Here is a 15,451-nt window from a genome sequence, read left to right as displayed (position 1 = left end):
TGTATGAATACTCCCTAGAGTGACACTAAGGTTGAGAGTTCTTGTTGGTAACCCCTTGTGAGTGAGTGACACACGATGAGTTAGACAAAGATAGATTGAGGGTTGAGAGGGGAAGTCGAGTAGAGCATCCCCTTCTCCAAAGGTGATTTATTCTATCTTCATGTCCTAAGTTCTTCGCGGTCATAGTAGAGTGAATGGGCTAAAGGTTGACCTTCCACGCTTAGCCGGTGCAACGTAGTGAAGCCTTGAGGTAATTTTAGCACCTAGGGCTTAATTGTGGCTAGGTAACTCCACCGGACCAAAGGGTTTAGGTCACATCTAGGAAGAGGATTTATCACTTGAATCCCTAGAACTCATTGTAATTTGCATAAGTGCGAGGTTGAGAGGTTATTCAATTTCTCCTCCGGACATGTATAGAGTTAGGCATGGTTGACTTTAGATTTCGGGACCATGTATTTCAGTAATTTCCACGACTCATTATCAGTATCGCTTTAGAAAGTATAATAGGAGGGCTGTTTCACTTGAAACTATTATCCTTGGCGGAACAATATCCGGGTACCCTATTTATATCGATTGCCTTACCTTCTCCTTTTACTTGTGCTTTCTTTCTTGTTCTTTTTACTTTTTGTTATTTCACACATCTCGTCACACATATCACTATTCATTTTTCACTTAGTTAAGAAACAATTTAAGTGTTTTTATTCCCTACTCCCTGTGGATATGATACCCCACTAATCTGGGATTTTATTATTTTCCGATAAACCCAAAGTGCACTTACGGGACATATGCAAGGTGCGTTGTCGAGGATGTGTGAAGCTACTACCATCCTTTCAAATTTTCATTAATTTTTGAAGATATATAACTCCCTTTTTAGTTAGAAGTTTGAGGAGTATACCTTTGGGTTGACTTGAGTGAGTTTACACATACTTACACGATTCAGAGTTTACTATCCTTTTTTATTCAAGTTTTAGCTAGAGCATTGATTTTTCGTATTTAATGTTGAAACTTCCCTTACTTGCAGAATGCTATCTTTGTATGGTTTGGTGAAGCTAAGTCCAAGAACTTCTAATATTTCCTTCATCTATGTCATAATGCTTTAATTTTTGCTTGAGGACAAGCAAAAGCTTAAGTGTGTGGGAGTTTGATAAGTGCTTATGTGATAAGAATGTGAAGTGTTCTTTCCTTATGATGAGCATTACTTTTATCAGCTTTTAGCACTAATATGTGTGCAGTTATGTTACTTTCATGCATATAGGGTTGCAAAGACGAATGTTAGAGAAATAAGCCAATGTAGATCATGAATGCACCATTTGGAGGAAATCTTGAGAAGGATCAAACACGAAAACATAAATCGGGCTCATAATGCGAGAATGTATGCCAACTTCCATGTACTCAAGTTAGCAAAATGATTTGGAGGGGCACAAAAGCAGTCACATTCGAGTATCCCAGTTTGTGCATCAATAGCAAGATCTTCATCGATGAAGCCGTTGTTGAAGAAGCAAAGCGACCTACGACGTAAATGTGTGTCCTTTTACATTACCTAGATGAAAACATGGATTTGGGAGTGTTTCGGGCCGGTATTGTAGCAGGTAATCAGTAGCAAACACCGTAGCAATCTCATCGAGCATGTATAGCTTCACGATAGGCATAAAAAGAGAATTCCGGAGAATCCATACCAGGCGTGGAAAATTATCCACGCCTGCGTAGGGAAAGTCCACACAAGCCATGTGGAGAATCTAAAGGGGCGTGTGGAGAATCCATAGGGGACGCTGTGGATGCCCTGATTCAGACCCTATTTACAGGCCCGAATTTCAGTGATATTTCAACATTTTTTTCTCCATCTTTTCCCAAACTTGAGAGAGGACGGCAACTATGGTTTGGACATATTGGCTAAGGATTGGGAGAGGTTCTACGGCTCTGACATCATGCTCCATTTGTAAAAAGTTAGTGGGAGCGCTTTCGTTGGCACCGATCCAGCGAGGTGTATCCTAGGTCGGACAAAGGGACCCTTGGCGAGTAGAGGGTTCTCCACAAGACCATCGTCATGACTACCGAGGGGGTTTTCTATGGATTACTTGTTTTTACATTCAATTTCATTGGTTGTAACTAGCTCCATGGAGAGCTAAACCCCCTACGGGGTACTTGGATTTGTGAACCATTGGATGTATTTGTGTCAGTAAACCTTGTTATATTGCTTCCATTAATTGATGTTTTATTTGAGTTCCAATCTTGAATGCTTGATTGATTGAATGCTCCCTTAAAGTGACACTAGGGTTGAGAGTTCACCTTGGTAACCCTTGTGAGTGAGTGACACACCATGAGAGTTAGACAAATCTAGATTGGAGACGGTTGAGAGGGTGAGTCGAGAGGTAGCGGAGCGTCCCCTTTCGCCCTGGTGTGATTCATCCTACCTCCATTTGCTCAAGTACTTTGCGGTCATAGTAGAGTGAATTGGCTGGGGGATGACCTTCCATTGGGGCTTAGTTGGAGAGGCTACGGAGTGAAGTGTTGAAGTGATTTTAGCACCTAGGGCGTAATTGTGACTAGGGACCTTTCACCTGGACTAAGGGTTACGTCTACATCTAGGAAGAGGATTTATCACTTGGAATCTCTAGAACTCATTGCAATTCTATACGAGTACGAGGTTGAGAGATTGTTCAATTTCTTCTCCGGGACATGTATAGAGTTAGGCATGGTTAACCTTAGGTTTGGGATCATGTATTGAAGGATCTCCATGACTCATTAATGCATTAGTTAGAAAGCATATTAGAGGGTTTTGCACTTAAAAAGAATGTCATAGGCGGAACAATATCCGACTACCCCATTTATATCGATTGCCTTACCTCCCCTTTACTTGTGCCTTCTCTCTTGTCTCTTTTATTTTTGTTTACATTAAATCTTGTTACACAACTATTATTCACTTTTCGCTTAGTTATGAAAAAGTTGAAGTATTTTATTCCCTACTACCTATGGATATGATACCCACTCATATGGGATTTATTACTTTGACAAATCCGTGTACTTGTGGGGCATACATAAGGGACGTTTTCAATGTTCTCATCATTTGATTTCGATTGCTCTTACAGCTACTACTCGAGCATCGGCACGATCTCGTTTAGAGCGCTTGGACATCACCACAGCGATTAGCGTCGACCGGCTTATTGATTCTACTTGGACTCTATAATGAGGCATATACGTGATACGAGGAGTACGCTTAGTTATCGACAGACTATCCTGGTGCTTTAAGCCCGCAGAGAGCGTATAAAGCATTATGTGGTCGTGGGCCGGTCTGAGCCATGGGTCGTCCCAAGGCCACGTGCCTTTCTTGACATGCATATCGCTATTTTGCATCGTCGTTAGGGAGCAAGTCGGGGAATGGCTGTGGTGATAGTACAAGGGTATTGAGCAGAAAGGAGCTATTATACCTGTAGTCCTTGGTGTAGAGTCAACCAATCCATCCAAAGGCACCAAGGGCAGTACGTCAGGATTGGGGTTATTATCTCAGGAACGTACATTACCAGACAATCATCGGGATGTGTCTACTGGATGCCATCAAAAGGGGCTGAGAATATGATCGCACTCGCACCCCCTCACCGGAGACCATGTGACCGATGGGTATGATCCACAAGTATAGAGATGGGGTGTATGTGTTGAACATGCCCCACCGAGCCATTTGAGGTCGAGGGAGTTAGCAATGGGGTCTCGACTGGGTTCCCGATCCTCAGCCCCAGCAGATGGAGATCGAGGCATCTTTAGCAAAGACAGAGCCACCACCAAAGGGCGCATGTTCTCTCCACCTTAAGTTGATGATCATTTTGAGAGGCTCAAGAGTGTTGTAGGAGTACTCTGGACAGAGGTTGCCGAGGTTCGTGCGATATAGGTCGCACACCACACGGAGGTCATGCGCATCTCGATATCCTACAACAGATCCTGAAGCGAGATGCTGCCTCATCATTAATTATGTGACCCAGGACTCCTTAGGCATCTCCAACACCACTATCACCAGTTCAGCAACTAGTTGATCCACCAGTGCCAGCATCTTCCCCAGCAGCAGCGGTAGCAGAGGAGCCCCAGCCAGACAACGATGCTTGATGCGTTGATGCATGATCCGCAAGGGTACGGAGTCATCAAGTAATACTTCTCGTGCGAGCACGAGAGGGTCATATTCCCTGGGCCCAAGGATCTACCCTTACTTATTCTTCGCGTATTGTCTAGCCGAAAGATTCGAAGGGTTTTTCTAATCTATTAATTAAAATGAAAGAACTACAAGTGGAGTCTAAAACAAGGCAAGGGTATAAAATCAGGGGAAAAAAATGGTCACAGATGCGGATTCCCTAGGGGCTACTAAAGTGTAAAAGATGCTAAGAATATCATGCAATTGAGGGTTTGGACCTAGAGATTTCCTAAATTAGATCAACCCGGTGGCCATGGCACTTGACCCCTAATCCGGTATAAGTATTGATACGGAATTTCTTCAGATCAAATCCTCATACGATTGCATTAACAAAGGGGGAAATCCATAATTAGAGCCGGAACACAACTTGGTCTAGCCCTAATGTTGCAGGGGTAAAAAATACCAGATGGTCACAGCGTATTCGTACATGATTCCCTTCCAAACTTGGTGTGTCTAGTACAAGGGCGATGGTCACGCTAGCAAGTACAACCTAGGAGTTGGTTTACAGAGTTCTCATGTAAGCAACACATCAATTACACCAAGAATGAATCACAAACACACAACAATTGCAATAGACAAAATTAGATCACCCAAATACACAAGTTCACCCCAAGGTTCACCGGCATTCGGTGACCTTGGTGTCTACTCGTCCATGCAAACAATTACAAACAATAGGTCCATGAAAACAACTATAAATGGCATAAGAAAACTCCCTCAAACTATGGAAGTGAGATGAAAAGTCAAGTGAGGTGGAAAGCTTCCACTGACGCTGCGATCGCGGCGGCTTCCCTTGTCATCTACAAGCTCCCAAAGAAGAGATCGATGAAGATCTAGCTAAATCAAGCTTCTCCCTTTGATTCCCCTTCTCCAAAACGTGTGATCTTATCTCCTCTGAATTGATGGAAGCCGACTCCAAGAACTCCCGCAAAAACATTCTCCAAAAATGTCCTCCCTTTTGCCCTAGAAATTTAGTCCGATATATACCCCGTCAGGTCTATACGAGCTCCATGCTGGCGCATGAAGCCCGTGAAGCTCACTGCCATATTGCCCAGAAAAGGTGTCGGTGCTACGATGACTCAACAACGGTGTTTTGCTACAGATCGAGAGTCGTGAATTTCCAGCAAACCTCACGGGCACTCATGCAGGGCGCATGGACCCCGTGAAGCTCATGGCACGAATGCCCCGCAACATGAATAGTGACTCGCCATCGGTGTTTGCTACATCATCGGAACCCCAAAAATGCCATTTTTTTGATGTCGAATTCGTCCCAGCTTTTACATTTTTGAGCTTCGCTTTGGCTCCTTTCAGATCTATAACTCCGAAATAACCAATTTAGACTTAAACGGGCATCAATTCATTAAAATATACACAAGTAATACAAGATTAATATGTATAAAATACGTACATTTAGGTGTTTATCATGCGTCATTACTTTTCTTTGTTCTTATTTTTTGTATTTCATTTCCGTATTTTATTTTGGACTTGTATCACTCAGAAAGGATCTTCCTGCTGAGTTTATCTTTTATTTTTGTCTCGAGTTGTATTTCATTCCCTTGTCTTTATATACTCGAGTTGTTTTTATTTTTGTTGAGCTTCAGTGAACCCCCTTGTGTATACGTGTAGATGGACTTGTGAGTATGAAATTTGAGAAACTAGTCATGGACATGGTCTTATGGCCGTGTGTGCTCTACAACCCATTGAGACTCAACTCTCAATGAATATAGCTCCGTCAAACGTACCATTCGGAGTTTAGGGGAGTATTGTTTCAATTGTCCACTTCCACATATGCTTTTGATCGATGTATATCCTATTGTGCTTGCTTCCATACATTAAGGGTAATGTACATCTTAAGTGTGTGTGTGTGTGTGTGTGTGTGGGGGGGGAGTTTCACATTACATATGTTCATTACATAAGTTTTGACTGAAATACATGCTCACATAGCCAATGGCGGTTCACCTTAGTTGCAATGATAATATTTTTTTAAGTTTAGGGGAATTTTTTTAACATTGAATGTTCTAGTTTTTTTACTTGAATATTTATGAATTTTTGCCCGATTGAAAAATTATTGCAATACTTGTTTTTAGTTGTGCATTTGGGGTGGAAAGAGCTACCACCTATGAAGTATGAAAGCTACTCCAATAAGTCGGATACTAGTTATGCCCTAATGATAGAAAGATCTATCTCATGGAATGAGTGAAAGCTTCTACCCCGGTAGAAAGAGCTACCACCTCGAAAGTGTGAAAGAAACCTTAGCGGACGCTTTAGAAAGGGCTACCTTAGAGGATGTGTGGAGCTAATACCATCTCTTTATTTTGTGTTGTTTTGTAGATAAATAAGTCCCTTATACCTAGAACCATGAGGACTATAAGTTGGGTCGATTTAAGTGAGTTTACCTATACTTACATGATTTAAGATTTGTTGTCCATTTTGATATGAGTTTTTAGCTAGAGCAATGATTTTTCGTATTTAGTGTTGAAATTTCCCTTACTTGTAAAATGCTTTCTTTGCATGCTTTGTTGAATCTAAGCTGAAGCACTTTAATATTTACTTCTTCTATGCTTTAATGTTTTATTTTTGCTTGAGGACCACCAAAAGCTTAAGTGTGAGGGAGTTTGATAAGTGCTTGCATACTAAGAATACAAAGTATTTTTTTCTTATGATAAGCATTACTTTTATTAGGTTTTATGGCTAATACATGTGTTTTTGTGTTCTTTTGTGCATATAGAGTTGTGGAGCTAAATAGAGAATAAAGGAGCCAAAGTAGATTGTGAATATATTATGTTCATTGAATTCTGAAGTGGGCACATGAGAAAATGCAAGTTGTGCTCAAAGACATATGAGTGTGTGACAACCTCCATAAAGCTAGATGGAATATGTTAATTGGAGAGGCACAAAGGTAGTCATACTTATGTGTTGCAACTTGGGTAAGGCTAGTAAGATTCCCATCAAATGTGCTTTTACTTGAAGATGCAACGAGATCTACAGCATAGACGTTTGCCTATTTTTGTTGCCTCGATGAAAAGTGTGGATTCGGGAGTATTTTGGCGGAGTATTGTAGCAAGCGATGTAGCAAAATCACTGTAGCAATATTGTAGTGGTTTCCCAATTCCGGCCCTTTAAAAGCCGAAACTTGTACCGATTTGGTGATTAATTGCTTCCCCCGCAAATGTACGGGATCGCCAAGTAATACCTCATGTGAAGACACGAGGATCATATTCCATAGGGCTAAGGATCTCCTATTACTCCTTATCGAACTATTATCTTACCTAAGATCTTAAGTGATGGAATTAACTCTACTATATCTAATTAAAACTAAAACAAGATTTCCAACAAATTAGAGAGAACAAGCAATGAGCAAGCAAGAGAATCAATGTAATGCAAAGGCCTATGGATGTGGATCCCCTTTGGGGGGTTATCATGAAACATGGATGATGATCAAAAGATTCAAGGGTAAATTGGACCAAGAGATTTTTAGATTAGAACAACCCCAATTTCTCGGCGATTGAATGCTAATCCCATACGAACATTGATAGGAATTTCTTCCAAATCCACGTTTCTATGATTGCATTAAGTATAAGGAAATCTCAAATAGGAGTAAACCTACTCTTCTTCGGCTTAAACCTAACATGAAGGGCTACCAACACACAATTTCTCGGCGTGATGATACATGTATCCCCTTCTAATCTATTCATGATCTAATACATGTGAGTAGGTTACATCTACATGCATCACTCATAAAAGAGCTATGGATTTCTCCTTAGTGTAGCACCTAGCATGAAAACAATGGATTAAATCTCAAGATAACCCAAGCATGGAATTAACAAGTAATCATCCAAAATACATGATAAAATCCCCCCAAGGTTCACCAACACCCGATGGCCTTGGGGGTCTAGTGTGTCATCATCCTACAACAAATAACACAATCAATCAAAACACAAAGCAAAAGCATAGATGACACTCCCTAGATTAAATGGTGGAAGAGGAGATAGAGAATGTGCAGAATGATGCTTTCCCCACCAAAGGAATACTGAATGATGCTTCCTCTAGCCGTGGGTCTCCTTCCTTCAAATCGTGGTTGATCTCCCCTCGAATGATGTTACCTTCTTGCCTTGAGAGCCTTGGACCTTGGCCTTGAATGATCTCCTAGCTTCCTTGCCCTTCTACTCCTTTCCAAGGTTGCCCAAAGTCTCTCAAGTGGTCTCTCATAACATGTCCAGAAAACGTTCCTTGTTCTACCCTAAAAGTAAGCTTTTATACCCCTCATGGCACACGGGTCGTATAGGGGTCATATGAGGGTCATGTAGCACTCAAATAATCTAGATTCATGGTCCATACGGAGTACATAAAGGGTCCATACAGCCTCCATACGACCCCCATACTGGGCGGTATAGGGATGGTATAAAAAATCGAGCGATAGCTTCAATTTCATCCAGTACGCTACATGCATACAAACTCTCATACTCGGGTGGTATAGGGATGGTATAAAATTGCTGTTTTCTTCTCTTTTCATCTAAATGATATCTTCTTATTCTCCATGGCTTTTTTATACCCTACAAAGTAAATAGTGGACGATTAAACGCAAAACGAGCATCAAACCTCACAAAATACATGCAAAGTGAATACGATATATATATGAAAACACCTACATTTAGACACTTATCAAGGATCCTCTTCCATCTTTTGTCCATCTTTTCCCTAACTTTGGAGAGGCCTGCGGCTAGGGTTTAGAGAGGCTTTGGCAAGGTTTTTGGAGTGGTTCTATGGCTTTTGACACCGTGTTCCATCAGAAGATAGTTATTGGGGGAGCTTTCATTAGCATCGATTCGGCGAGGTGTGCCATAGGCTTGACAAGGGAACCTTTGAAGAGGCCGAGGATACTCCACAAGACCATTGACATGAATACCAAGGGGGTTTTATTCATGGATTGCATCTCTTTACTATTAACTTCATTGTTGATTGTATTTTGCTCCATGGAGAGCTAAACCCTTAGTGGGTGCTTGGACTTAAAAACCCTAGGATGATATTGTTTCTTAACCTCTTATTATGCTTTCCTTAATTGATGTTTTTAATTGAGTTTCAATCTTGAATGATTGTTGTGTTGATTTTTCCTTAGAGTGATACTAGGGTTGAGAATCCATCATGGTAATCCTTGTGGATGAGTGACACACCATGAAGGTTAAACAATGCTAGATTGGAGAGGGCTGAGAGGATGAGTTGAGAGGTAGCGGAGCATCCCCTTTTTCCTCTAGTGTGATTTACTCTATCTCCACATTGCAAGTTCTCTTTGCAGTCACAATAGAGTGAAGTGTTAAGAGACGAACTCTGCTGGGGTTTAGTTGTGCGAGCAACAGAATGAAACATTGAAGTAATCCTTAGTATCTGGGGTTTAATTGTAATTAGGGGTCTTTCGCCTAGACCAAAGAGTTAGATCTTTATTAAGGAATACAGCATAGTTTGAGGTGTCGAGATTGAGAGATTTGTCCACAGGGCATAGTGTAGGGTTAGTCACGGCTGACCTTAACTTTTGGGACCATGTGTTGAAGGATCTCCATGACTCATTAGACATCAGTTAAGAGGTACAATGATTGGTATTGCACTTGGAACAATAGTCTTAGGGGGAGCAATGTCTGAGTGCCCCACTTTCTATCAATTGCCTTTTCTCTCATTTTATTGCGCCTCTCTTTCTTATTTTCTTTTGTTCTTTTCATATTGATTTTGTTTATACCACTATTGATTCATCTTTATTTTAGTTAAATAGCAATCTTTGTGTTTTAGATCACTATTCCATTTGGATTGAACTACCCACTCACCGGGGTATTATTAATTCGCTAAAACCCATGCACTTGCTCTGGGTCACACGCAAGGGGTGTGTCGACTTCCAACAATGCCACCAAATTGGTGCTTCTTTTGCCATCTAAAAAGATTGAACAATGGGAGATAAAGGGTGATCTTGATGGATTTCTGCATTTGAGAATGTCTCCTTGAGTCTTCTTTACCCAAGATTCAGAAGATGGAGAAGGATGGTGGAGGTAGGAGAAGTAAATATAGAAAACCCCTAAAAGGCCCTTTTTAAAGACCTTCTAAGGATGGCTTTCACGGCCTCATTCACTAGCGTGAAGGAGCCTATAAGAGTCTTTGGGATTTTTGCCAAAAAAATTTCATGAAATGATAGAATAAAAATGATAGATTGATTACTACACTAACATCTGTCATGATCCCTGCACATTCCTCAGCTTGTTTATGGGTGTCTTCATAGTCATCAACAAACCCGTCAATGAAACCCAAGTCTTTGTCGTTTCCTAACTTTTTTGTGCTATAGTAACTACTACATTGCTGCTATAATACTTGGCCCTAAAACACCATTTTGAGTGTCATTTTCCATCTCTTTTGCATTGTTAAGCTCACCAGGGCATCCTCAAGATGTGTAACATAAAAAAGACCCATTAAACCATACAATGGTGATAATTCATCAATTTATACATGAAGGCATTTATCAATTATTGAAACTCTTGAACCCTAGGAAACACCACCACTCACAACTCAAGATTTTTCAATTCCATCTGAGGTAAATTCTACTATAGAAAGTTTGAAATTTTTGAGACATGAAGATGTTTTGACACAAGATGCACCCATTCGAAGATCAATTGTTTCAGCTGAGAATCAATATCTACATTGTTCTAATGATAATGCTGTAGCAATTGGGAGTAGCACATTTCATGATTGGATGGGATTAAGTTGCTTGAGCAAAGAAGCTCCAATTCTAGTTGAAACTTAGGACATGCAAGGAAGTGAATGGCGTGAAACTCATATTCAGAATTTGATAAAGGCACTTCATAATCATATACCAGATGAATCTCATGAGACCATTTTTAATTACAATCAAATGATTTGGGGTAAACATCATGAGAATGAAGTCCCACAAGTTGAGGAACAAATGCTTGTGGAAAAAAGAATTCCCCTAGATAAAGAGAATCAAGAGTTGGTCACATCTATTTCAGAGCATACAATACCAACAATTCAAGTCAGGGAGCACTGTTATTATGCTAAAAGTGAAGAGATGAATGAAACATACTTGATTATGTTTTAATAAGTAGCCTCTTCTCACAAGAATGAATGGTCACATAAGAAGAGAGTACTTCAAGGAGCAATCATTAGATCCTTCTATATTGAAATTGAACAACTGGTGTCCTGAGTTGTTCCTTGGAGGCCTAAGCATCGATGTTTGAAGCTTCTATCATTGGTGAGGGCTCAATGAAAAGGGCATAAGAAGGTTGATTATAAAAAAAATAAAGAATTTGGAGACGACCACTATAGCCATATCACGGATCTTGGAGTTTGACCAAACTTTTCTCAAGGAATTCCCCTGTTAGCCCACAAACTTCTCATTTATTAGAATCAAGGATGCAAGCTATGGCCAGAAGGAACACTTGTGTTCTCAAGCTGAAATGTTGGAAGAAGAAGATGTTGGCCATTGAGGAAAATGTGGGTATGACACTTAAACCATATAAAGACCCACTTGTGCATGTATTAAGCTTAGATAATTCCCTTAGTAACTTGTTCCCTTGGAGGCCTAAAACAAGATGGTTGAAGCCTCTGACATTTATCCATCCATGGAATTTAAATTTGTGCTTTAATGGTAGTAGCTATTCAATTAGTAGGCAGGAAGAGCACACTCTCTTCAAACCCCCTTAAGGTGAGTGATCAGGTATGTCAAGCTAGTGACGTTAAACAAGCGCTTCATGGGAGCCAACCTGAGCCCTATTATTTTTGTTTCTTTCATGTCCTTAGTTTATTTTAATTGTTTCCTTTGTGTTTTTTTGTTTAGGTGATGGTGCTTTTGATAGATTTATTGTTCGATTCTCAGTGTTTTTGTGCATTCTTCACTGCTTATTTTTATTGTTAATTGTTAGGGTGGCAAGCCTAATTTGTGGAAATTTTGTAAAGCATAGAAAACCGAACTCTGAAATACTTCCGAGCTAGCGAGGGGCAAAAGCATGGCCGTGCTCATGCGATAATTTTCTCCGAATTGGAGCTTCTGAAGCATTCCAGGCTAATCATGGCTAAGAGCGCTTGTGCTTCTGAAGGAGCAAGATCTACGTGCTCCTTAGACAGCTGTGCTTATTCTATTTCCATGAAATTCTTGATTGGTTATTATTATTTATTGTAAGCCATTATAGAGAGAACGAGATCCGCAATAATGATTCTTAAGCATCACCATTCTTTCTTTTTATTTTTGTTTTTCTTTTCTTTTGTCTCTTATTTTTCATTTTCTTGAGCTTCACTTGTGTCGCTTTTGCTTGTACTATGCGAGCCATATGGAAACAAGGAACCTACATGTTCAGAGCTGCCACATCACTCCCCGTACTCAGGAAAGTTCCTAAAACATCTCCCTAAATTTTTGTGTCCTCAATTCATTTCTTCATCCATGCACTTGTACATTGAGGACAATGTACAGTTTAAGTATGTGGAGGGTTTTACATTTGTATTCACTATGATAAGGCATGACTTAGGACATTTTTTGGTTTTATTTTGTGGAATTTCTATGTCTAGGGGGACACTAATATGTTAGTGTATTTTTTTATTAAGCTTAACTCGTTAGTCTCACTCTTGCTTTTAGAAACCCCATTACTTCTTACTTTACTCTAATTGTGGGGCCACTTGTGCTTAAAGAAGGCTTTTGCTAAATGACCATTAGTGCTCTTTGTTTGTTAAAAAAAAAATTGGAAAGTCGGATTCCTTAGGGTGTATGAAGCTATTACCCATTTAGTATAGTGTAGAATAAGGTCATTGTTAGCTAAGTTGTTCCAGCATGGCATGGAGCACATAATTTAGGGTAATCACACACACACACACACTAGGAGTATAGGGTGAGGGTGAGATTTATCATTTTTGATCAACTGAACACACTCTAACCATTGGTTTATCTCTTTACATTTGAAAATTCCATTACTGAGATTAGAGGTCATGCACTCACCTTCTTTCTCATGTGTTGATGTGTTTTGCCTAAGGACAAGCAAATGTTCAAGTGTGGCGGTATTTGATAAGTGCATTTCATGTAGATATTTCTATACCCTTTTCATGTATTTATCTTGTCTTTAAGCATTTATTTGTTGTGATTCGATACTACTATGGGTATTATTGTGTAATTGTGCATGAAAATAGGTTCTTGTGCAAAATAACATGATTTGGCACAAGTATAGTGTAAAAAGAGGTCAAAACACAGTGTTATAGGTGAAGCACAGTCTGAGCATGGGCGTACTCCCTCCCCGTGAAAATCTTTGGCACTGATGCTACAACAAAACACAATAGCTAAGCCACTGTAGCAAATCATTGTAGCACAAGTCTGGAGAAAAAGCACAATTTGCGTAATCCTTGTACGGGCATACTCTTTGGAAAGCATAGGCATACTCTTTGAAAAGCACGGGTATGCTTATCCTAGATTTCTGATTCAATCGCCCAAACTATCCAGAGAAAATCAAAGGGTAAGAGCACGGCCTAAGCATGACCATGCTTGACACATCCCTTGTGTGTATAGCAAGTGCACGGGTTGTCAAAGTAATAAAGTACCCTAGTGAGTGGGTAGTTGTATCCATAGGGAATAGTTGTTAGGAAGCAAGTAGTGATGCTTTTTAGCTATCAAGTGAACCAATTTGTGATTTGGGTGAATGATATCAATGCAAATAAAATAAAGAAAAAAGAAAGGAAACACAATAGGAATAAGGAGAGGTAATCGATGGAAAGATGGTGTACCTGAACATTGCTCACTCTAGGACTATTATTTCAAGTACAAGACTAATCATTATGCCTCCTAAATGATGTTTAAAGAGTCATGGAACTCCAAAAACACAGTCCCAAATCTAAGGTCAACTATGACTAGCCCTACAATATTTCCTGCCAGAAAGGAATGCTCTCAGTGTCTCATACTATGTAAGGTTGCTTCATACTCTAGGGACTTCAAGTGATAAACCCTATTCCCTAAATTAGATCTAAACCTTTGGTCAAGGCAAAAGACACCTAGCCATGATTAAGCCCAAGCACTAAAGATTACTTCAACACTTCACTCTGTTACTTGCGCAACTAAGCCCCAGTGGAGTTTGTCTCTTAGCACTTCACTCTATCATAATCGCAAAAAGATCTCTTAGAATGTGGAGGTAGGATACACCACATCGGAAGGGAAAAAGGAACGTTTTCGCTACCTCTCGATTCATCATCTCGACCCTCTCCAACCTTTTTTTATCTAATCCTAATGAAGTGTCACTCATTCACAAGGATTGCAAATATAGATTGTTGATAAGTGCTTGTGTGTTAAGAATGCGAAGTGTTCTTTCCTTGAGATGAGCATTACTTTTTATCGGGGTTTTAAACGCTAATACATGTGTATTTGTGTTCTTTTTGGGCATGTAGGAAAAAGAAGCCAAAAAGTAGATCGTGAAAAGCACTATTTGGTTGAATCTTGGAAGGAACAAATGCGAAGACACAAGTGGGGCTCTAAGATACGTGAATGTGTGCCAACCTCCATGTATTCAAGCCATTACAATGAGTTGGAGGGTCACGAAGGCGATCACATTTATGTATCCCGACTTGTGTATTGATAACAAGATCTTCACCAATAAGGCATTTGATTGAAGAAGAGTTGTGATCTACGGCATAAACCTGTGCCCGTTTTTGTTGCCTCGATGAAAAGTGTGGAATTGGGAGTGTTTTACCAGAATACTATATCAGGTAATGTAGAAAATCATTATAGCAATACACTGTAGCGATTCATTGCACAGTACGGGCAAATATCTGGTTTCTAGAGAATCCACACGGGCGTGTGGAAATTACACAGGCCCGTGTGAAAAATCCACAAGGGCATGTGGATGCCCGATTCCATCCCTATTTAAGCCGTGATTCAGCTGATTTTTTTGGAGGAATCTTTTACCCTTCTCTCTAACTTTTTCTCCATCTTTTTGAGAGGCCATCGGCAAGGGTTTTTGAGAGGCTTTCGCAAGTCTTTGGACTGGTTCTACGGATTCAACACCGCACTTTACTTGGAAGAAGGTTATTGGGGGAGCTTTCGTTGGCATCGATCCAGTGAGGTGCGCCCTAGGCCGGACAAGGGGACCTTTGGAGAAGATAAGGCTACTCTACAAGACTATCGACATGAATACCGAGGGGTTTTCCTATGGATTATTTGTTTTTTTACTTTTTGATTTCATTATTGATTGTATCTTTCTTCATGGAGTGCTAAACCCCATAGTGGGTACTTGGATTTTGTTAATGTTTCTTTGACCCTTT

This window comes from Dioscorea cayenensis, chromosome 9 (genome assembly GCF_009730915.1).
Source record: "Dioscorea cayenensis subsp. rotundata cultivar TDr96_F1 chromosome 9, TDr96_F1_v2_PseudoChromosome.rev07_lg8_w22 25.fasta, whole genome shotgun sequence".
In the NCBI taxonomy this organism is placed as follows: Eukaryota; Viridiplantae; Streptophyta; class Magnoliopsida; order Dioscoreales; family Dioscoreaceae; genus Dioscorea; species Dioscorea cayenensis.
Note: the sequence above shows the minus strand (reverse complement) of the source record.